Below are 24,516 nucleotides of genomic sequence, written 5' to 3'. Positions count from 1 at the left end.
GAAAAGTCCAGCCCTCAGAAAACCTTCAATTACATTAATGCTTGCAGTGATCACCATACACACCTGATCCTGAACTCCTGAAAATGACTGAATAAAACTTTCTCCTGTTTTCTGTGTGTGTATGTGTGGGAGGAACTGCCTAGCATTAGAAAACACTTTACCATTCTTCTCCTCCTCTGGGCTAAGATGTTTCAACCAGCCTAGCATCTGCTGCTTTGCAGTCACCATCTGGATATGAGCTGCTGGATCCCCTTTGCCTCCAGTTCAGCCACACCGGACAGAGTCAGGATACCATCTCTAAATGCTAGAACATACTCCCTGACTTGGATTGCTTTCTGAGTCCTAGGACACAAGGCAGGGCCAGCTGGTCATGAGGGGCCTCCAGCCTCTCTCATCTATCCCTGCAGCCTTCTCAATCACTCCACACACAGACCAGCAGAGCTCTAGTCATCTCCAGGCAAACTGGGCTTCTTAGATGGTTCCTTCAGCACTGCATGGCTGGAATTAGTCTTAGCACAGACGTTGCCCGGTGACTGCACCTTTGTTTTGACCCCCAGAAAAGGGTTACATATGTTCAAGAGTAATACTGCACCTCAAGCTCACCTACATGACCCTGGTGGTCTGCCCAAACCCCGCCTGTTTCCATTTCTCTCCTTTCGGCAGTGCTGGGTGAATTAAAAGAGGAATTTCATCTCTGAAGCATGTGCTGAAATGGAGGAGCTGTAAATGCACCAGTGGGAATTGCTCTTTTGCCTATGGTAGATACCAGCATAGAAAACCTTTAATTCTGTGGGATCACATGAGTGTGCTGGGGCCTCCCATTACCGTCTCAATGTATTCTCTAGTTAACCTTTCAAAGGGAGGCCCACCATGCTCCCTGGGCAGGTTGCCTCTCATGCAGCACAGAAGGTCACCTCAAGCATGGGAAAGTTCTTGCAGTCAGTATCCAAAATTGGTGCATACAGGACAAGACAGATTTCCTAGCTCATCATAAAGTAATGCCTTTTACCCTGATACTTTTTTGCAGACTCCAAACAACATGATTCCAGCTTGGAGAAGAACAAACCTCTGAGCAGATATGAAGGCAAGATGAGCCAGGCTACTCTGATGGACCCATTTTGTAAAAGATGTCTTTTGGCAGCTTGAGAAGAAATGGCAGCAGTGCTTGGGAAGCAATGCTACAGCAGGGGTTCCTGGGACCATCACAGCTGAAGGAACAGCTGAAGGATGTGCTCCTTCCATGGCTYCTCTTTCCAGCTGCTTGTCTCTTTCTGGCAAGGGCTGTTTCTCCAGCTGGAATTTCTCCAGTGTGATATTTGCATAGAACTGCATTCTTTGCCTGATTAAAAACAATGCTACCAAAATTTTAAAACTGAGGAATGAGAGTTTGTGTGGACGGGTGGAAGAAGACAGGGTTATTTCCTGTCAGAGCTTCTGCTAATTCCCACTTTTGGAAAGACTAGTGAGGCACCAGCCACCTTCTTGACAATAGTGCCTAAGAAGACCTGGCAAATGCACTTTTCAGGCCCTAATGTTATTAAATGAAGACACAGTGGGGCTGTGTTGCCCTAGCCATATCCTCTGCTTTCTCTCTATGGCTGCATGTGGTTAGGAGGACCTTTTCTACATCCCCACTAGTTATTCCTTCTCTCTATTTTCGCTTTTACAGTTATCTGGTATAGTCTGTGGACTTGCATTTCCCTCTCTTTGAGAACTGCTCTAGACAGAAGGAAGAAAAATAATGGTGGAATTAATGAAATGTTTTTGGCCTGATTCTCTTTATTTTTAAATAAGGGGTTTGAAATTCCCATTTCTCTGAGCAGAGTTATAAACAAAAATAGAGAAATTAAAAAAAAAATTTCTTTGCTCAGAAAGACTCCATGAGGTTGCCTGTGTTTATTCTCAACATCTCTTCATAGCTGCTTCTCCTCTAACCCTCATATGAGACAAACTTTGTGGAGCAGAATATCCCAGACCCTAGAGTTCAAACCAGGAAAGCCCTTGAATCAGATGTGCCTCTCAGACCTTGCCATGAAGCCCAGTGACTTGGACAGCGGCTTCCACTGTTTTCAGTTATTTCACTCCAGAAAACAGCTTCACTGATCCTTCTGTGAAACTGAGAAGAGGGTGTCACTAACTTCAGACTAAACTTTTGTCAGCTCTAGGTCTGTTGAATAGTCATTTCTGGCTCCCAACCCTTAAATGAAGGAGAGAACCATACCAAAAGCTAAGTAGAATCCTTTTAAGTGAAGAAGCTGGTTGGCAGGCAGAAAACATTACCCTCCATAGCACAAATGTGAAAAGTTAGGTACACAAAGCAGCATGAAGAGGAGGACAGGGAAGTCATTATCTACAGAAAAACAGCACAGAGCTCAACAATCCTATCCATGACCTAAGGAGTCCCACATATCATGTCCTTTTCTAGACACAGCACCTCTTATCTCTTTCTTATCATCACAAAGTGTGCATTTGCCAGAGACCTGAGCCCTTCAACTGACAAAGAGCCCTGCTAGGCATGCCTGGTTTAATGACAAGATTCACAGTATTTAATGCCAACACTTCAGTAGCAGGAATCCCAGTTACTAACTGGAAAATCTGAGGGCTTAAAACAGTGTTTCCAGGCTTAGTAGCTGCACAGGAAAGCATGAGAATGTGTCCCCCTGGAACCTGAAAATAATGAAATCATCCAAACCCCAGATTTAAAAGTCATGTAGATCCTGTGATCACCTGGTATTTTGGGTCGCTGTGTATTGTGTTCTGAACAAGTTAGTTTTTAAGACTGTCCACCAAGTTTTGAAATTTATATTTGTGCATAATCTCCACCCACATATATGCCAGAGGGAAAGAGCCTTGTTCTCTCTGCTTCTTCCCATGGGATGATTCTTAGTTTCACAGCCAAGGATGAAAAGTATGTTAACAGGATATTCCAAGATTTGCCATGAAAAAGGTAGTGTGGTGATATCTGAAGCACAGCAGGCCCCCCTTGTTCTTTGTAGAGATACTAGGTGGGGTATCTCAGATAGCACAGGGTGGTAATTGTAGAGAAAAGTTAACTTGCTAATAGCAATCACTTTATCTTGTTTGTCAGTGATTAGTTATGTAAATTTGTTCTCCCCTTCAATTCCATACCAGTGCATCAAGGTGACATGCCACGTGCATAATTACTGCCAGTGTTATTTCCAGACCTTGATCTACAAAATGCAAAGTGCCACTTATCAGAAAGTCCACACAATCAAAGAGGCTTCCTTCATTTCTCTACACATGTTTGCTGTTCTCTTTTGATAGGCACAGCATGTAAGAAAACAGTGGGAAGCAAACACTGCATGCACAACGTGGCTTCTCCTTTGTTAATTAGCTAAATCAGGTGCATAATGTTGTCTGTATAACTCCTGGAGAGTCTGGGATATTATTGCACTTACAACACAGGAAAATGCTGCTTTATCCAAGTCTGCAAGACAATAAAAAATTAAAAAGGAAGACGAAAAATTATATTTATTTATTGTTTATACAGCACCATGGCACTTCACAGGCAAATGATATGAGACTCTCAACCCCCAAGGAATTCATAATCTATGGGCCAGATTCAAGCTGTGTCATTCTCTACTCCCTGGGTTGTCCCTCTGACTTTAGGTCAATTCAACAGAAGTAATAGCATCAGGATCTGGCTTTAATTAAAGAAAACCTCAAAGACTAATAAGTAGGATTAAATGAAAATGATGTTGCCTCAGTCTTAGCGCATTTAAACTGGAATGAAAAAACCAAAAACTTCTAGCCTCAGCCATGTTTTACTCCTTGATATCCAGACTAATAAACCCCAGAACCATCTTGCACAGTCAGAAAGTCAGTTCGGTGCCCACCATGTCTAGCTATAATAAAACTGAGCTGCTGCTGACTTAAAAACTCCAGTTAGCTTACACGTCTTAAGAAATACATGCCATTGCTGATACTTCTTTCAGTTACAGGAGCGGTTCAAGTAATGAGAGTGAAAGAGTCCCATCAAACTGACAGAAAGAGATGGACAGCATCCCAAAGCATTCCTATGTTCCCTCCCCAATTCTTTTTCTCAACACGTATCAGCTCCCACTTCCAGAACCCATAGTCACAGAAGGGGCAGTTCTTGCTCTTCCCTCTACCAACAACCCACTGGAGAGGCCACACTTGTCCCCGTGCATCAAGGCAGGAGCATGGTCTCCATGAAGGGCAGTGGGACAAGATGCTGGCAGCAGCTGTTGTTGAGTTATGCAAGAATTCAAATTCCAGCTGGAATCTGCTTGTACAAGTTGAGGAGAAGAAGGACCTGAACCAATAGAGTTGGGTTTGTCTTCTTTGGACCTAGGCCAAGTGCACACACATTTCGAGCCAGAGAGAACTTCTTTGGAAAAGTTACCAAACAGTGGGATTATATAATCAGAGCCACAGTTCACTGTGATACTGTATGTGATAGAGAGGAACAGCTCCTGGGAAAGTCCATAATAATTTGTTTTAGAAAATGGTGTATATGCAGAGAATCAGTGTCATACCATATTCCAGCATTAGAAGGGAACAAACAGAAAAACTAATGTGGTAACATTCAGTAACATTGAATTAGCTTAAACGTAAAGGCAGTCTTGCAGATAAAGCAACCTTACTCTAAAAAAAGCTAAATGCACAGGCAGCGCAGAGCCAGGAAAAGCCTAATAGGCTTCTTTGAGATAACCCATGGTATGCTATATCCTAACCCAGGCAGTCTGGGACCTCGCCATTTCCCTTAGTGTTTTTATTGTCACAAAACTCTAAAGAGGAGGCAAAGTGCTATTAATCCGAGGAAGCAAACTAGGCATGGCACAACTGAATGACCATTGTTAGTGATACCCCCTACCTGTGAAGGGTCTGAAGGTAAGATGCGCGAATGTTTTTCTAACACAAGCCCACAGCTTGTGTCCCCCTGCTACTTAGTAAAGAGTCCAGTTTGGTGTGGGGAGGAACAGCAGACTTACTGGGAAGGCTGCTGGTGTCTAGCAAAATTAATGCTTCGTTATAAGAATGAATCAGAGCAAGCTTCCAAATTTGAGGTGACCGCATTGTCTCCTGTTTCACAGATTTTGGTCGGTTTAGTCTCCACCATAGTCTCTGAGCATTGTGGTCCAACTGGCCTAGCACATAGAGAGCCAGATCCCCATTCTCCCCCCTTTTCCCTGGGGTATGGCTGGGTGATGGCAGTGAAGGCATGCTTTTCTCCCTCCCAAGCCAGCTCTGAAACAGCCTCAGTGCTTCTGCTCTATTCTGGGCTACAGCTACTGGCTGCAGCACTCTGAGCCTAGCACAGGCAGGGCTCTGCAGGCTCTGGCCACACGCCCTCCCCACAGACTCTATTTTGGGGACTGCCATAATAGCTTGTGTTACCTTCTTCTCAATCTCTGTGGTGAGCCTCATGCTGAGGGTTTTTTTCAGCACAACGGGATCAAGCTGTTCCCCATTTCTTTGGAGCCAAAAAGCAGATAATTTGGCCCAGCCTTTGTGATGTAGCTTTTAAATGCGCACAAACCTCACTCATCCTTAAACTCATTTGGACCCTGGGGGCCTGATTCTACTTTCTGGTAAACCTGCTGCCTCAATCCAGTGTGTCATTCCTTTGAAGTCAATGCAGTGACTCCAGATTTACATTGGTATAAGACGCATGTGGGTACCAACAAAGGGAATGCGCTGCAAGATGCTCTACAAGACAATTTTCCTGACAGTACCAGTGAAAAATCCCATGCTGGGCAAGATTCAGTAACACTGAGGGAAAACACAAGGCTCCTTTTCCCCATTCTGCCCAGTTGGGCTGATTGTTCCCTGAAAAGGCATCTCATCCAGTGCGCTAAAATTCAAGGAGAAAAAAGTCATCTTTCTCTTGTTCTCCTCAGCTGCTGCATCAGGGAGATTCCTCCTCTCTCTGAGTGGTGAGACAGAGGACACTGTCCCTGCTCTCCCTCTGCTCGCCGGGTACTTCCACGGGTCAGGGAGCTGCAGGGCAGCAAGGGGACATGTAGGCAGCTCTTGACCCTGGCATTCCACCTCTCTCCCAGAGCAAGGGGACTGGCAGAAGTGAGGGCCAGCAGCAAAAAAGACTGAGGCCAAAGGCTTCAGTGAAAAAGGCACCTTCTTCTTGCAAATCAATTCAATTAGAAACATTTTAATGGAGCCCAGCTTAGTAACTCCCACTGAGTCAGGCAGGAGTAAAGGGGCATATACAACTTACTGCAATACTGCAAGTTAGGAGGCTTCACCCTGGTTTCCTACAGGTCTCCAGTCAAAAGTGAGAATGAAAGCTGAATAAACAGGCTGATGATGAAGGGCTGGTTTAATAACAGATCTGGGGAGATGGCAAACCTTTGCTCTGACCTGATACACCTTCTAACACCAATTTGATCCTGTCCTTACTAACAGAACTAACTGAAATACCAGGAGACAATCAGAGCCCTGAAGGGTAACACAGCAAAAACACCTCTGCTTTTAGATGTTAACTTCTCTTGCATCATCAAGGAAATACATAAATATTTGTGAGCTTCAGAGAGTGGATGCATTTTCCTGTTTAAAGCCTTACAAAAAATACTCCAGCCAAGACAAGGAATGCCTTGGAGAAATAGGATTTTCTTACCCACTGATTACATTGTTGTGTTTTTTCCGAAGAATCTTATTAGGCCATAACATTAGAAGGAGAAAAAAAATGAAGGTGTTTTGATAGCAAGCAAAGACATACCAGAACTGAGCAAACTGTCTTGGTCCAAAGTTTTTTTATCCTTAACTGAGCGAATGGTTTTCTTGTTCTCAAGGCATTCTCGTGGCTGGATGTCTGCACAGTGCTTGCAGACAAAGTTGCAGTGGAGCTGAGAAGTATTATTAGTAAGGTTTTTTATAGCAACTTGCCTTGAATGGCTGCAGTGAAGGACTCCCCACTGGGTGACCCAGGGTGCAGATGAGTATAGAAGCTGTGTGATTCATTGTGCACAGCGCAGCCTGGAACACGCAGCAAATCATTCGTCTGGGGAAGAACTGAGCCTCTCTCTGTCTTAGGGGACCTGTGATCCAGCTGTAGTTTATGCGGGCTTGTTACTTGAATTACACTTCATGACCCTGTTTCCCAAACATGTTCTTATCTTTCAAAAGTGGGTGCRTAGTGAGGTTACCTACCACCCAAGGTTGAAGATTTAAACTGAATTGCTTGATTGCAATAGGGAACGTAGGTTGGGTAGTGCTATTTCTGTTTCCCAGGTAGGTAATGAAGTACTTCCAGGGCAAATATTCATGTCAATGAACTTTAAAATAAATTTCTGAGAATATTTAAATTTTTCTCTTTATTGTCTTCAGAACTTCTCTTCAGAAGTGACTACAAACTGGACTGACAGCATCTCTTCTCTGAAGACTGCCCAGAGAAGGAACTTGTGTCAAACCTGCTGCATACATGCAGAGCTAAATTCAATCATTTTGTTGCTTAAAAAGTCAGGCATGTTCTGGTTACTTGCTCGCTAAGCAGGTGTATTAAGAAAGAGCAATTGACATCACCTCATTTTAAAAACTCAAGGACTAGATGTGGAGTAAACAGCATCCTGCTCAGTCTTGTCAAGACTGAGATGCTTCTGGGCATATTGTACAAATGAGCTTTGGGCACCTTGGAAATTTTAATGGCAAAAACAGTGGTGGCTTTGGAAAACAGGTCTACTTAACCTCCGGAGTAAAGTAGCAAGGAAGAAGTGGTTTTCAGGATTTGGTTTTGAACTTGAAGGCCTTAATTCCAGAGTTAGCTTCTCAGTTCACTTCTGAACATGGCCATGGGAATCTTTCCAGGAAACCATGTGCACTTTAGAGCAGGCCTTGAATACAGTTTAGAAATGGGAGTGGGTACAAACTGCCAGTGATGAAGGAAAGAGGAAAAGTCACAGAAAAGAGTGAGTTTGAAGAAAAAGAGGACAAAGCATAGAGTTATCCTGAAAGGGAAGGTCTTTCCAAGTTCCTGCCTCTCATAAAGCTTATCTGGAGAAGGTTGTTGAAGGCTGGAGAGAAGGAAGTTACTGGGAGGAAGTGTCCTCTAGCTGGCCATGCCAGGCAAGGCCTGTGTGGGATATGCGCATCAATTCCAGTGGCTCTGTTCTCATTTTGTGCTGGCTCTAAGGAATCAACCAGGTTCTGAGGAGAAGGAGAAGAGGTGACCGGTGCTTCATCTTTCTGCTTGAGGTCATAGAGTCTGCAGATGAGCTCACAGACTGGCTGGAAAGAGGCGGGAAGAAAGAAGCACTCAGCAGACAAGATGAGGAAAGTGCTTCAGGCTGGACATAAGTGGGACAAGGTGCTGGTGGGGTGGTGCCTGCCCATCGAGGGCTCCTTGTGGCACTGATCATTTCACTTTTTGGAGTGAAGAAGTGAAGAAAAAATTTGCTTAGCAGAGGACTCCTTCACTAACCGAGGCTATTGCTTATGTGATACAAAGCTAGATCTATTGCCTGCCATGTACAGTAGGAAGGAGGGCACAATTCAAGGACTGTAAAGTAACATTCCCCAATCCTAAAACACACTAGGGGCAGCTGCAGGGGCATTGATGGCTAAGAAGGATACCCCTCAACTCCCACCACATACACCCACCTACCAGTGCCTACTGCAATGTCCTGAAAATACAGCACAGCCAGAGGTACCCTGGAGACACTCAGTCTGTGGAAGGACCCCTCTCCTAATGCAGCCTTAGCAAACTACTACCCACATCAGCAAGAGGGGACACAACTTCGGGACATCAGAGATGTTCCTGAGTAGATCCTGCATTTCCTCCTGACCGCACCGCTTTCAAGATGCATGGACCTGACTCTTGCTTCCTCCATGGCACTGAGAACAGCAGGATCAGTGTCACTCCCACCAAATTTCTTTCCATTGTGGAGAAACAGCTGCCAACTTGTCCGTACTGTCCATGTCCATGTAAACAGTTTGGTCATCGAAACACTTTATTGTTTTTCTCTTCTATCAGGTAGAAAACACATAAAATGGTAAAAAGCACATAAAATGATTAAAACTGGCTCTGTCTCTCCCTGTACTAAAAAGCTTTAAGGAAAGGGACCAGGGCAAGAATGACATACTGAACAAATGACAGAGCAGGAGACCCAGCCAGTCCCTTCCTTGGCTCTGTGACCTCTCTGTCTGTTCCTAAGCTTTATTGCAAATACTTGTCTCAGGTTGAAGTGCTCCATTTCCTTCCTAAATCTCTTTCTTGCGCTAGTAATCAGGGCGATATAAAATGTTCCTTTTAGACCATCTGGAAGCCACAGGAAACATCAATTAACTGCATATATTTGAATCATAAGTACATTAGGCTAGAACTTTCTACATATTCTAAAAATTAAATCCTATAAAGATTTAAAACTGTGCAATATGCAATTAAATGGTGGCCCCAGAGCATAGGGATCAGAACCCATCAGTCCATGGGCCATGGTGTAGAGTTTGCCACATATCCACACAAGTCAGTCAGCACTAGAAGTGCAGCTATAAAGTTTTTTCACAATAGTGAGTTCCCTGACTATCTGGCACAGCCACATCACAAACATTTCATTTACAGCTTTCTTTGAAATGCAGAGGATTTTATTGGATATGTCCAGCAGAACTTCTGAAAAATAAAGGAAGTGTGCTCCCTGCTGTCTAGAAAACCCCAAAGCAGACCTGTCAGTTTGATTCAAGCACATGGTGTAAAACACCAGCAACAATTCGAAGGTAGTTTAAGCCAACTTATTTCATTGCACGCCTATAATATGCTAGGCTGTGTGTGCGTTTGGTTACCACAGCCCAAGTCTCAGCTGGAATAACTCAACTACAGCCAACCACCATGCCTAGCGGTGCAGCCCTTGGGTGGTCTTGCATTGCAGTGAGAAGGTGAAGGGGAAGGAGGCGTGCTGTCCCCACCTGTTCTACAGGGAGCATTGACTTAAGCTGAGGCTTGGATTCTTGCTTTTGCTTGATGACCTTGAGCAAGTCACCATGCCTCACTTTCCCCTTCTTTGTGATCAAAGCAGGACTTGGATAATATCAGTGCACAGTATTGTAATCACTCCTGAAGCTTCAATTATTAGTTGCTGTACAGGAACAAAGAGATTTCCCTGCCAGTGAAGCCTTCATAGGGCCATTTACAGTAGTGGTTGCTGCACTCTCTAGCTCTCCAGAGAGCACTGGCTTTCCCAGAGGGAAGGAGCTGGGAGGAAAGGGTTGGTTGACTGCTTCACCATCATTTCCCTGGCAAGGCCCTTCAGAGCTCAGACTTGTGGTACCTGAAGGGTGACTGTGCTAACAGGAGACATTTTACAGAAATCAAAATGGTTTCCTGGAGTGGGAATAGTTTCCTGGTCACTTTCACACTGGCATCAGCGCTCTTACTCCGTAGGGCATCCAGCAGGTATTAATTACCTCCCTGCAGCCAAGGCTCCCGCTCCCAGCCCTGAGAGGTGGGAGAGACGTGCAGTCTAGTGGCAGCTGAGAAGCTGCAGTTGCACCAAAGCAGAGGAGGAAAGCTGATGGTTTTCCAGCTACTGTCTTAGGGAGCTCCAAGTCAATCAGAAAAATCTAATGGTATGGTTGAGGACCAGAGTGTGCTCTCCTCTACTCTGGGCAATAATGGAGTTCACCCATTTTCCACTGCCAAGTCAGGAACAGCACAGGGGCAATTCCACTCATTGGTTTCATTCTCCAGTTCTATGCCACTGGAGAAACCCTGACCCAGGGCTCTCCTGTGAATGCTCCTTCTGAAATTTCAAAGAAATGGATAATTAAAACCACTGGGGCAAACTGGAAATAGAATAAAATGCAGTTTGGATATGCTGAGTGTAGGTCCTGTCCAATTCAGTTGACACTGGCCTAGTCAAAAGGGAGGTGGCAGGTCTCCTTTCTTTGGACTTCACTTCATTTGAGAAGGTGCCACAAGAGACTCTAAAGGTGGGGAATGGTATGGTGGATAAGGAGTTGGCTAAAGGGATGTGGCAATGTCTGATGTTAAGGTGGGAAATACCATGTAAGGAAGCAGCTGTTAATGGAGATTGGTCTTACCAATGAAATCATTAATATTTTCATTAATGACTTGAAACAAATATTAGGAATGTATTAATGACATCTAATGATGACCCAAAGTTATGAGGCGTGGGAGATGCTGTTCCAGAAGAACTGGATGACCTTGAGGACTGGAGTAATAGCAGTGAAATGAAATTCAGTGGTACAGCATTCCGAGTCTTGCAGTAAGGAACTGATGACAAAAAGTTCTGCTGTCAGCTGGGAACTCATCTGCCAGAAGTGACTGAAGCAGAGAAAGACCTATGCATACTAGGTGATTATTGTAAAAGGAAAATGTGGTCTTATTTGTGTCAGGAAAGATATTTACTATTGTACAAAGTGATGTACATAAAACATCACCCATGTGGTATACAACAGTCCCTGCCGAAGACAGATAAACTGCACTGGGAAAGGTGCAGTGGTCAAGGGAAAAGTCTGTCTGTCTTCTAAGGGGAAACTAAGCATTTGGCTTGTATAGTCTGACACAATGAAAGGAATAGGACAGCTATCTGTAAATAATGCAGGGAATAAACACCAAAGACAGAGACGAGTACAATGTTGATTCAAGAGTGAATGGGTGCGAAATGGCACTGGAAAAAAAAATGGAAATCAGAAGTTCAAAACTGGGAATGGGCTGATCCTGAAACTTTATGCCCATGGCAGCAAAAGCAAAGGAAGGGCGATGCTGGAGTGCCATCGTCTGTCCGTTTACAACATTGCAAGTATCTCCCGAGGCAGGAGGAGGGCTTATGCAAGTAGTAAAAAAAATCCTTGTACTAGGTTTTGTACTCAACCAGTGTAACAAGTTCTGAGTCTTCCCTGGTATCACAGCTGGGAGTGCAGATCTCCCAGGCAGACATGCTAATTCCTGCAAAAAGTGCAGAGGAACAATACACGAGCAGCCTCCTACTGCAGACTGGAATATTCCAAATAATAGTCCAAACACAGAAAAGACAAATAATAACAAAATATCTGCAATCTCCACAGGCAGAAGTCTAGGAAAAAGGGGCTGAATAAAGCAAACTCACTTCCTGACTCTAGCATCAACATAAAAAACATGCAGTTTCTGAGTTAGCTGGTTTGCAACAGATCATCACATTATTTGACTGCATTACCTTTGGTTGTGATAGTGGGGATAACAAATGGCTGCTTTCTGCACCTTGAGTGAATATTTTTCCACTGCTCATTCCTTCCTTAGCTCTCTTACGTGAGGCTGCATGACACGTGAAAGAAAAACTGCAAACATTTTCACTTGAAGTACATGTTTCAGCTTGTTAGTACTCCAAGGTATTGATTTTCTGTCTTGTTTTCTCTGTTAATTGTTCAGAATGGAGAGGGGCTGGCAAGGATGCAGTTCTGGCACATATGCTTCTAGTCGCACACCTCAGAAGAAGCTAGAAGGTTCATTTTAAGCTAAGCACAACTGTGCCACAAGTCAAAACCAGACCTTTCTATTTTGCATTTGCAAGCATTTTGCAATGCAGGTTGGCACCAGGGCCTGTCAGTATGTGCAGCAATGTTGTCAGCCAGCTTATTAACTGCTCAGTTGTCTATGCAATGATTGCTCAGTACTGTCATAGCCTGTATTGCACTAAAGCCTAGACGGCTCCACCATCAGAGCATCCACGTTCAATACTCCTTGATTATATTTATAATATTCTTTTCTTCTTATAAAGTGCTCTCCCACTCCTCAGGGTTAAATGCTGCATCATCCATTCCATGGAGAGGAACACTGAGAATAAGAGAATTGTCTCTCCGTACTGCATTTCTGAAAGCAAAGCCATAAATGACTGATTTTTACTCAGCACTGCAGCAAAGTCCATGCAAAGAGTGTCCATCCCTGGCAGAGCTTTGTGGGACATGCAAAGTGGGTAGCACTAATCACCTGAGACCCAGGGTACTAGAAATTAATCCTGTCACACTGCACACAGCACTGACGGCCCTGCTGAGGGCAAAGGGAAGGGGTGGGGGAACATGTATCTGCCCCATGCAGAAATCATGGGAGGACTGCGATGTTAAAGAGCTCACAGCAGCCTGCAGGCCCATGCCAGGAAAAAGCTAGGTATGGTGAGGTTCTCCAGTGAGATGCCACCCATAAGGAAATGGTCAGAGGCATCTGGGACCTCTCACCAAATGGTACCCTGGAGCACCTGGGCCTCACCGCAGTTGGCAAATGAGCACTGCAACTGAGCAGGTTTGCAGGAGGGAAGCTGCAGCATTTGTTAGCATTTGCTCTGAATTCACAGCCAGGGCTCAGTCTGAATGTGCTTAGCATTTCTTGCTCCCCCTGAGCATGGGCTGAACCTTTACTCCTGCTTTCCCACCGTCCTTGCATGCTAACGTCTCCTCACTTCCACAGCCCTTCCTGCCCTCGTCACCGGGGGCAAACACCGAACAGCGGCTTCAATGTCTAAATGAGTGCTTAGGCAGACTTCTGGTGAAAAACAAACACCCCGTGAAGCGGCCGCCTAACCCTGAAGGCACCTAAACCCACCGTGCGCCTCTCATTTTGACTTTACAGATCCTTATAAGCACATGCCCGGAGCTGCTGCCGCCGCCGCAGGGGCATCAGGCACCCACCGCCCACCCATGCCGGTGGCTGGGATCCGGGAACCACCTGCGGTCCCGGGCACCCACCGGCCATGGGGGAAAGGTGTGCTCAGATCACAGCTCCGCTTTTCCACCCTGAGGGAAGGTTGAAAGCGTAGCTCCCATTTTCCAGGAAAGCGTTGTGAGTGCCAGACGGTGTGGGAAAGAGGCGGCGGAGACTCTCGGGCGGCCCCTAAACGCAGGTTTCCCTGTGTGCGAGGCAGGAGGGCCAGGCTGCGGCCAGGGGCAAACAGGGACACCAGAATCCTGCAGCTTGTTCTCCGAAGGATACTTCCCCTTGGAAATGGGCAAATAACGCGGCATCCACAATACCAAAATCCTCCAAGCAGCGCAGACAGCACCGGAATGATATATGATGAGATGCCAACGTCCCCGTGGGGAGGTCAGTGGAGAGTAACCTTGATTAACTGAAGGGCCAGAAGCCTCCAGACTCCGTTTTGTGTGGTTTCACGCGAAGGGGAAGCAATAGCGCTGGTGTCTGTTACCTGCCGAGAGTCGGACCGCTGTGACAGGCTGCAGGCTGGCATGTCTGTGAGGAAGCGAGTGCGGTATGGCAGCAGGGCCTGCGGGGCCCTGGCCGGGCGCTCTCGGCCGCAGCGCAGCAGCGCCACGCAGGGCCCGCGACATGGCGGCCCACAGGGGCCCCCGAGCCTGCAGAGCGGCTTCCCTGGCGCAGCCCCCCCCGGCGCAGCCCTTTGCTCACCCCGGGCATGTCGGGAGCCTGCAGCGACCTGTGGCGTCAAACCACGCTCCAGGGAGTCACCTGAGCCAATGTCCCCAACAGCGGCGGGGATTTGCCACCGCAGGTCCCGGGTGCTGGCTGGTGCAGCAGGCCTGAGGGCGGCAGGAGGCCAGAGAGCGCGTTTTGTTGAGGCAGTTTGATTTTCCTCCGAAGGGGTTAAGGTGGCTTTAAGAAACGTGACAGGGCAAAAGCAGAGCAGGTTAAACCCCTGGCTGGGTCCTGGCCCCTGCCAGCAGCTGCCAGCAGCAGGAGCAGTTCGTGTCTTCAGTCACACACAGAGGCCTTTCTCCAAAGCACCAGAACTGCAGGAAAACCGCACCGACAGGACCCCTGTGAGCAGCTGCCGGCAGCGGGCAGGGGTCTCCTCGCTGGCGCTGGCCCTTGAGGCCTCGAGGTCCCTCGTGCTGCGCTGAGGCGGACGGCGGCAGGTCAGCGCCACCGAAGGCCGGTCCATACCACTGTGGGACAGGGCAGATCGCCTGCAGCAGGTGTCTGCGCCTCTCCACCGGCTATACAAGGAATCTGAAAGACCCAAGGCCTAAATTTAGATGGCTTGAATGACATGAGAGGATCCCATCCTGATCCCCCACCTCGGGCAGTTCTCATTCTGATGCCGGTAAGTGGAGCTAAGGGAAAGGGGAAAAATGATTTGCAAAAAAGCCAGAGTTTTTGGAACATACTTTCTGCTGAATGTAGATCTTTCTCTGCAATTAGAGCAGTCCCTGAAACTGTTGAGATTTAATCGCTGTTCTTCACAGCAGTATTATTCAGGAGGGCACTAGCACTTTGATTTGTCCAGGAGCTCCTTTCCAGACTGTGTTACATGGCACTCGGCTTCTCGCTCCCACCCGGATGCAGGGGGGCTGTGAGTCACGCAGCTGAAGGTGTCAGCTGGTGCCATATGTAAGTGAACAGCGTAGGCAACACCTCCTGGCACTTTGGCACAAGCCACCACAGGCACCATAACCAAGATCTGCTCTTGGCAATTTAAAAGATTGCTACAGGTTTGGTTCTTTTCCTGTACCACATTGTTTCCCCCCGACTTCTGATTGCTCTGGTGCCTGGGTCAGTGTATGAGTATTGCTAATGGATGGATTAGTTGCTGCTGGCAGAGGGGTTTCTGTGATATAGGGGATGTGAGAAGTACACAGGAGCTTTAAAGTATCAAGCAGGCCTCCCATGATTGCTCTGATTTCTGTATCGTGTTCTTACAGATGCCCACACTGGGGTGTCTGGTTACATGGGGATGGCCCATAATGTGGAGGCATACATGGCAGGGCTCTCCAGGGTGTCCAGAAGTTTGAGGGAAAGCAATGTGTCATAGACCATCCACTCAGGGAGGGAAGGGAGATGATTTGGGAAGGTTTGTTTGAAGCAGGTCAGTACTGAGTTTAGGCCAGGTTCATGACGAAATTAGAGTTTGGCCTGAAGAAGAAGAAGGGATTTGACTCTCATTTACTGGACTCATATGCTTGCATGTTGTCCCTTAATCTGGGTGTGAGGGGCACTTTTTCATAGGAACTTCTTTACCTGCTAATCTGCTTTCTCTTCCCTCACCTTATCATCCACTGCAGTTTAGGTCATGACCAAAATGCGTGATCCTTGGATTGTGCTTTGGCCATGAAAATGGGCAGCAAACACAAAGCTGAAGATATTCCACAAAGTACTTTTCTCTACAGTGTTCCTAAGCTAGAACCACCAGGCATTACTATATTCCTGATTGACCTGAAGGATATACACACTGAGTAATGGCTACACAGGGTAAAATGCTGCTTTCCTGTGACTTCAGTCTACTGGAAGCTTCCCAGCCCTTAAGGAAATGGACTATGGTAGAGGGAACCTACTGAGTGATACTAAAGATGTGTTTCCTTATGGATACCACCAATGGCTCATACTTTTGCAGCGTATGTAGAGTATGTATCCAGCAGCAGCAGTATAGGTATGAACAGTCACATTTTACTGACCAGTTTTGCTGTGGCCACTGAAGGGGAGGCAGAAACACTAATTTTACAAGGTAGATTTCTGTAGTTCACTCCTGCTGGATTCACTGAAACAAATCGATTTGGGTACTTACAGTTCTTTTTCCTTACTTCTTGGCCCTTACAGGACATTACCCTCCAGATTATTTTTGCTGTGGTTATTTTAATTAATATTAACAGAGTCTTGCCCTATCCAGTGAGAGCTCTATCTTGCCTGGTGTACTCCTCCAATGGTAGTCAATAGATGATGGTTGGGAAAGGCTGTAAAACAGGGCAAGCATGTAGTGACCCTTCCCTGGAGATTCTCTTACTTTCCAGTTGTCTACAGCTCAGGAACTTCCTGAGCCACAGGTGGTTTCTTCATGGTAGGACTCAGCTCAGCATTAACAAAAAAGTGGTTATACTGAGTACCATTTCTCATATTAAGTACTCTGTACTTTGAGTACAACAGATGCTTATCCTCCATTTCCATTTTTTTAACTGTGTTCCGAGGAATGTGCTGATTTCAATATTTTTTCTGAGATTTTTGCTCTTCACTTGATCTTGCATACACTTTTAGGTATGCAAATTTTCTTGAGAAATTTGGATTGCCTGGAGCATTTAGCAAATTTACATCAAGTGGAGTAAACTGTTTTGTCAAAGAAAAGAATAATTAATCACTGAAACATAAGCAGTCTCTAGGAAGGGCTTAATCTAGTTGCTCAGTGGAGAACCTACATAGTTTTATTGACTATAGTTTCATAGTTTCATACAGCTGAGGGTTTGTGCACCTCACTCAAGCAGGATTACCAGGCAATAAACAAGGGATACAGTCCCCTTCACCAGTTCCCTGGTAAATCTAGACCTGACAAGTCTGCCCTGCAGTACAGTCTACATAAGTCACAGTAAGATACCATGCAGAGGAGTATGATAATTATATGTCTCGTATGTGAGCACTGCTTAATATTTGTTGCTTGATATTCCTGCTCAAGAATTTAAAATCCCTGAACGAATACAACTAAGATTCATTCACATCACTGATGCTGCCTAATGGTATAACTAATTAAAAGGAAGTACTGGTAACAGATGGGACAGTCTAAGTAAAGTGGTGTCATGCAGAGAATACATTTTCACTGTGTTGAGTGACTCATCTTTTCTGGTTGTTTATGATCAATAGTGACATTACTCTCTGGCTTGATGTTTCTTATTCTGTGTATGGAGGTATATTTTCAAGAGGGATATCTACTGCTCTTTGTTAAAATGCTCTAGTGTGAAAATAGGGGTTTTTTACAAGTTAAAAAATTTGATGTCTTGCTACAAGCTGATTGAAAAAAGAACACGTACTGAAAGGATATTTCAAAACTTCCAGGAGATTTTCCAAAAATATGTGTGTAGGATGGTTTATGCTCCACACTTAAAGGACTTGGCAGTCTATTAGGTCTTTTTGTCATTAACGCTGAGTCTGGATAAGAACACCTCTAAATTGTAGAGAATAGTTCCCTGCTGTCTCTGACAACCTTAAGCTTACCTCCAGTAACAAGTGAATAAAACGTTCTCTCATTATTTTGAGTTCAGCGACTGTCACTTATTTGCTAGGGCTGTGAGAGAGAGACCAAAGAGGTTAAGAATACAGTGAAAGTACTCTTTAACATAGTTTTTTATTACCTTTTGTCTTAAGGTATATTGTATTACGCGTGTTACGAGATAACCGGGTCTTAACCACCATGAATAACAGGGCATAAAACTCAATCACAAGGTTAAGTAATACAGAGACATCGTCAACTAGACATTTTCATTACAGAAAGGATCCATTATTGCAATATCCGGACAGAGAATATGAATTTTTATGCAGCCCATAATCATGGCTCCATCCAACAAAGTTGCTGAGCTCTGTGGCTCTGGTCCAGCAAGGCACATGTTTAACTCTAAGCATGTGAGTAATCCCATTCACTTCATTTATACTACTCACATGCTTCAAGATAAACAAATATTTACATGACTTGCTGGATGTGGCTTGTACAGAGCCAAGAGAAAAGAAATATAAGTGATAATGCAGTTCCTTAGGGAAGAATATTTAGAGATATTTTCGTGTTCCTTGCAAAAGAGTGCTGTATGAATGAAAATCCCAGTAAATGCTCACTTCACTCAGTGTCTGTGGATACTGCCACTCAATCTTCCCTGACTGGTGGTGACAGGAGACTTTAGGGATAGCCTCATCTAGCTTTGACAATGTTTGCAGTACTCTGCTTCTTTTAGTTTAATAGATATCAAGATTGGAAGAAGTCTTCATGGCTGCTGTTTATGCTGCTCTGTCACTCGTATAATTGAGCAATCCCTCCTTATGCCTTGTAAGAATGTGTTGAGCTGGTCTTTATAATGAGGAATATTTTTCCATTAATATAGGTACTTGTGTCCATATACAATATAGCTGTAGCTGGTGTGTGTTTGTGTGCACATAGGTATTTTGAGCTGTGAGAAGCCTCTGTTGATTGCACACTTGATCTATCAGCTGAAAGGAATGACGTGAGGTGCTGCAAGCCACATTATTCCCATTCTTGCAGCAGGCCAAGCTTGCCAACATTCACATTGCAGAGAGACCACTTGACCCATCTCTACTTACAATGTGCACACAAAATACATTTCATGATTTTACTACAGAGTGTATGATTGCTTCCATGGGTCAACCTATCATCTGTCATAAACTCTAAAAAGAACAACACCTTTTGGGCAGCAGCCAAAATGAGGACTATTGAGGAATCAGATATTTGTTTCATGTTTACATCAGGAGGAGTCATGCAGTGATAGATCTTTTATCTCTTTGCTTAAGGTTCTTGCTCTGAAATATGGAATGATAAGTTAATTTGCTCCAAGCAAAGTGGTGAAAACCTGTAGAAGACAGTAAGGTTAGAACAGCCCAGAACATAAAACACTATTAGAAATCTCCTTCAGTAATTGGTCTTTCGTCTTAAAACTGAAGATTATCTTTTTTACATCTCCATTCACTCATTTAAGGGAAAAACAAAAATATAAAGCCACTTTTAAAATTCTTTGTACTTGCTGCTGTGTGACAAAGTTCAACACAGAGGCTTGATAGACAGAACTGTTGGGATGTCCTGACTTCTGTGTGTCTTGTGGAAAGGCTCTTTACACTCCTTGCAATTTATTTCCTCTGCATAGATATGCCATGTTTCAATATTGGCCCTAAACACTAAAGAAAGGCACAAGACAATTATACCCTGAAAATGGCTTTGCTATCTATTGCAGCTGCGGTTGACATCATGAGAAGAGATTTCTTTTGTGGTGCGTAGGATAATTTTTCTCCAAGAGCTCAGTGATGTACAGTTAAACCTATGGTTTAATGAGACAGAGAATGTGGTAAGAAATATCATATCATTCCCATGAATTAGCACGTTATAAAACACATCAGAATAGATTAGGCCAAGTAAAACTTACATAATTTTCAATTAACCCCCATATTACTGTATAGCTTATTATGGATTGTCCTTCCAAGACCTGTTAAAACTTAGATTTCAAAGATGAAATTAATATTGTGTGCACAGTTCTCAGCCTCCAAATTTTAGGTCACTAGAAGGCCTAAGATGTAGCTGAACAGTCTAGTTAGGCACATAGGCTGGAATTCACAGAAGTGAAATGCAAAACCCCAATCAGTTTCAATGCAGACAGAATTCCAGTTAGAAACTCTAACATTTCAGTCCTTATAACAAAAATCCCATTTTAATCACAAATTGTCTTCATTTATCCATGGTCCAATCTAACTGTCTAATCTAACCTCAACTGTTCTGTTATTCGTACATGCTTAATTGCCTTAATCATGCCAAGTTCTTGATTCAAGAATGTCTGGTACACTAAGTACCACAGGCCAATCATATGGTGCATGAAAAAGTATTTTTATCCTCTTTAAAGATCTGATAAAATGAAATTTTCCTTATAAAATCTTTTCTGTGTTAATTTAAAAATGTTGGACTGTCTATACATGAACCCATAATTGACATGTTAACTGCCAAGATGGGTAAGAAGAATGAATGTAAGAGGGTTTTTTATTTCATATAAAGTTGTTTGCATTCCTCATACTTCAATTTCCTTTTCATTTCTTCTAACAACTCTATTAAGCTATTGTTAGCCTTCAGATCTCTTAAATGCTCTTTGTAATGGTTTTGTTCAAAGGGAGCCCTTCATTAGTCAGTATAATTCAGTTCACCCCGACCATTGCCAACAACTCTGTGGACAGTGAAGATTCACTTTTAGCCCTCTTCATAACTGGATAGATATTATCATCTTCTTTCAGATGCACAGAATAAGTCTCTGATAGTTCTGGCTGCCTGATTTGTTTTGCTTTAATCTACCACATCTTCACATGTATAATCTGTGTTTTAGCTGCTGAAAACTCCATGATTTTAGGAACAGTGAGGATTAAATAGTGGGTACTATAAAAGGAAGTTTAATTTAGAGCCCTCTCCCTGACATCGCACAAGCCTCTGATTCTCACATGAACTTCTGCTTCACTCCAGTAATCCCAGCATAACTTATGTCTGTCCTGTTCCCCACCTCAGACTCCTTCAGCAGGTAATTTCCACCACGACTTGGGGAATTTGTGAGCTATGTAACCAACCCACAAGAGTGAGTCAGTCGAGAAGTATCTGAGGGAAAATTCATTTTCAAGATATGGTACTTTAAATAGATAGATATGGGTTATCTGAATCGTAGGCTATGCATATAAAAATACGGCATCAAAGAAGTTCCCTTAAGAAACCTTCTCCCCACCTCTGCTCGTACCTTTTATCTGACTGAGAAATAAACTGTAAGAGTGGTAACAAGCAAGAGAGCTGTTACTGCAACACTGAGCGCCTCAGAGTCCGGATGAGTCTAAATTCATGAGGACCACTGCAGTGTAAATGCTCAGTAGCATCAATAAAAATTCCAGATCAAATGCACTGTTTGTCTCCTCCTGCAGAGTCTAAACAGAAGAATTTCAACAGCATCTAAAGATCCCTGGGCTAACAAATTCCCTGGCCCAGATCTGTAGTTGATGTAATGTAGATCAGCTTTCTTCAAGTTAATGGAGATTAGGCGCATAGGAATAATAAGGGCCTCCTAGGTTACTTATTCCATTTCCCTGCCACTGCTGGTAACCTTGCCACCCAGTCACCAACAGGAGCTTATCACAATCCATTTTAAAAATACTTACCTCATTTGGGAGTATATATCAAAATTTCTTTAAAGAAATCTGGATTTCTTTATATATATATAAAAATATCTACTATCTCAATTCTTCTCTTCCAAGAGACCTCATACATGCAGATTTTGGTTTCTTAAAATGTTTTCTGACTACTTTCCTTTTTTTTAGTTTAGGAAACATTATCCCTCGTCCTTTAATTAACCACACTGCCCATCTGCTTCGAGCTCTCATCAAATAACACCATTCTTATGGCTGTGCTCTTCATTTAGTGTTCAGAACTATCACACTATCTGGCCTCCATGAAAACCAACCTTCTGTTCCAGGCCAAGGAATTATCTCTGCTTCCATTCCAATGACTGTGTTGCTTACAGGCATTTTGCTATTAAAAGCCAGCTTTTGATATTGAAACCTTATTTTGATCATTAGCGTAGTCAGGATGGAGCCTGTCTGAGAACTCTCTTAAGAAACACAGGCAAAATCAGTGTAGTAATAGTTGTGAGTCAGTAGATGGCCCTATTACAAGCCATTGCAGGAGTTTTCTGGGACTGTGTAGAGGGTGAGATCTTGTGGTCTTGCATCTTCCTTTTTAGAAACTGGTTTTATACTGAAATCAGAGTTTCTCCTCTGCATGTTTAAGCTGTACATTAACTATCCAAAGAATAGAGACTAGAAAATACAAAACAAATCATACCAAAACATAACAATCCCCATACACTTTTAAGTCAAATGCTAAGAGAAAGTACTGTGGCAGCCTTGGTTATTTGGTCATCCAGAAGACAAAGTTAAAATGAATTACCTACAGTTTCCCTAAGTTTGTCTTTGCTGATGTTGCCTGGAGTTTGAAGGTGTTTGGAAAGGTCGCAGCTTTCTAACATCAAACTGGAGCCACTGATCTTTCTTTGTTGCATAATAACATTTAATTGCACTAAAACATAAGAATGGCCATACTGGATCAGATCCATGGTCCATCTTGTTCAGTATACTGTTTCCAAAACTGACCAGCAATGAATGCATAGGGAGGACTACAGAAATGCGTCAAGTAAATCTGATATCCCCTGGGTATCCCAGCCCCCAGCCACTCACAGTTCAAGGGTATTCTAAATTGGGATAGTCTTTACGTATTCAGTAATCTTCAATGGATCTTCTCTTGCATGACCTTGTGCACCTTCATCTTGCACCCATTTAAGGCTTTCACACCCACAACACCCCACATCAAGAAGTTCCATGGTGTATGTACACACTCTAAGATCTGCTGCCTTTCATTTGTTTGGAGCCTTTCCATGTGAACTTCGTTTGACATCCCTAGCTCTTGGATTGGAAAAGCCAGTGAAAAGCCATGTTCATGTCCACGTCACAGGTTCGGTATTATGGCTAGAGATATACGCAGACCAGGCAATTCAGATCCCCGTACACCTTGCTCACTTCATGCAGCTCAGTAGCCAGGACACGCTACGGTTTTGCCAAGAGGTTAAGGGGAGCTATGGTGCAGTTCATGCCATGTCTTATAAACCTGTCCCCACTAGAACTACTGCACTGTCTAGCCCTAATTAGGGGTTGTTCTCATTTTCTGTCTTGAGCACCTATTTAATTTAATTTTGGCCCATCAGCAAGAACAACTTTCACAGCGAGCTGGGACCAGGGCTTAGACTGTATATATTTAAGGCCCAAATGACATTTAGCACCATTAAAAGGCAGTGGGAGTGCAGGGAGCTCCCATTCAGTAATCAGTGGGAGCCTGGCACCCAGCTGTCATTTGTATCTTTGAGAATGTCTCTCTAATAGTAACAGGGAGAGGGAAGGAGCAGTGTTCCTTGTGGACCATGAGGCATCATTAATTCACTAATTAAATGATCAAACTCTGCTTGCCCATCAGAGCCCTGTTCCCTGCACTGTGTCCCTCTCATTCCTCTGGCTTTGGCTGGCTCCTTCTCCAGGTTTGTGTCTAACTCTGCTCCTGGCTGTGGTTCTCTCCTTTGAGACACATGTGCATCTTTCCTACCTCAAGACCTCTGGATTTCTTTACTTGGTGTATTGATAAAATATCCACCCACTGTCTTACCTCTGCCTTTAGCAAGAGAAATAGATTAGTCCTAGGAGCTAATATTCTCCATGGCAAAAACCATACCCAGAAAGGTAGGGTTACTTTAAAATCGTTCCCTGAAGTGGTCAAACTTGCACTTAAATAGCTGGAAAGAGGGGATCTGTGCACAATGTGCGTGTTTGAGTTTGTCACTGATATGGGAAACATGCAAAAGCTGGCAAGAGACCTTTATTAAAAAGTGGTTCGGCTCCTCTGGCTGTTTTGTAATGTGGACAGGACCTGTAAGGCTTTGTGCTGAACTGCTATAAACAGGAAACGTTAACAATAGCTCTGAGACAAGAAGGCTCCCCTGAAAGCCAGTGGCCCAGATCCTTGGCTGGTGCTAATCAGAGTCATTCAACTGGGTTTCAGGGAAACTGCATTGATGACATCAAATCTAGTCCCAGCTCACATATCCCTAGTAGAAAGAAAGTGGGACAGCAGCAGAAGATGGGCAGGGGGGGAACTGTTTTATTGTCCTGTTGAATGTTTCTCATATGTCAGAAAAGAGTTGACTCTCTAACATCTTTTCAATGCATACAGTAAATATCCCCTGCTTCATTGGCATTTTGGATCACACCAGAGGAGATACTGGCTTGTTACATACTCTGAAGGACTGGATAACCCAGTTAATCATTTTGCCACAGGAAAATGCTTCTCTTCTGTGATAGTTCCCAAGCAACATCTGATTCATATGCTCTGTAAAACATACAAAAGTGGTCTGGTACCAATGGGCAGCTGTTGGACAGGAGTATGAGTACAGAAAGTGTGAGGCAGAAGAAAGCCTAATTTCTAAAATAAGTGCAATAAACTTAGATTTCCACTTCCTATATGGCACCTTGCTCAGCTCAGCCACCCTTTGTCACCACCTTTTTTTTCCTTCCATCTGCTTGTCTTT

This window comes from Apteryx rowi, unplaced genomic scaffold (genome assembly GCF_003343035.1).
Source record: "Apteryx rowi isolate R43461 unplaced genomic scaffold, aptRow1 scaffold_78, whole genome shotgun sequence".
NCBI classification, from domain to species: domain Eukaryota; kingdom Metazoa; phylum Chordata; class Aves; order Apterygiformes; family Apterygidae; genus Apteryx; species Apteryx rowi.
Note: the sequence above shows the minus strand (reverse complement) of the source record.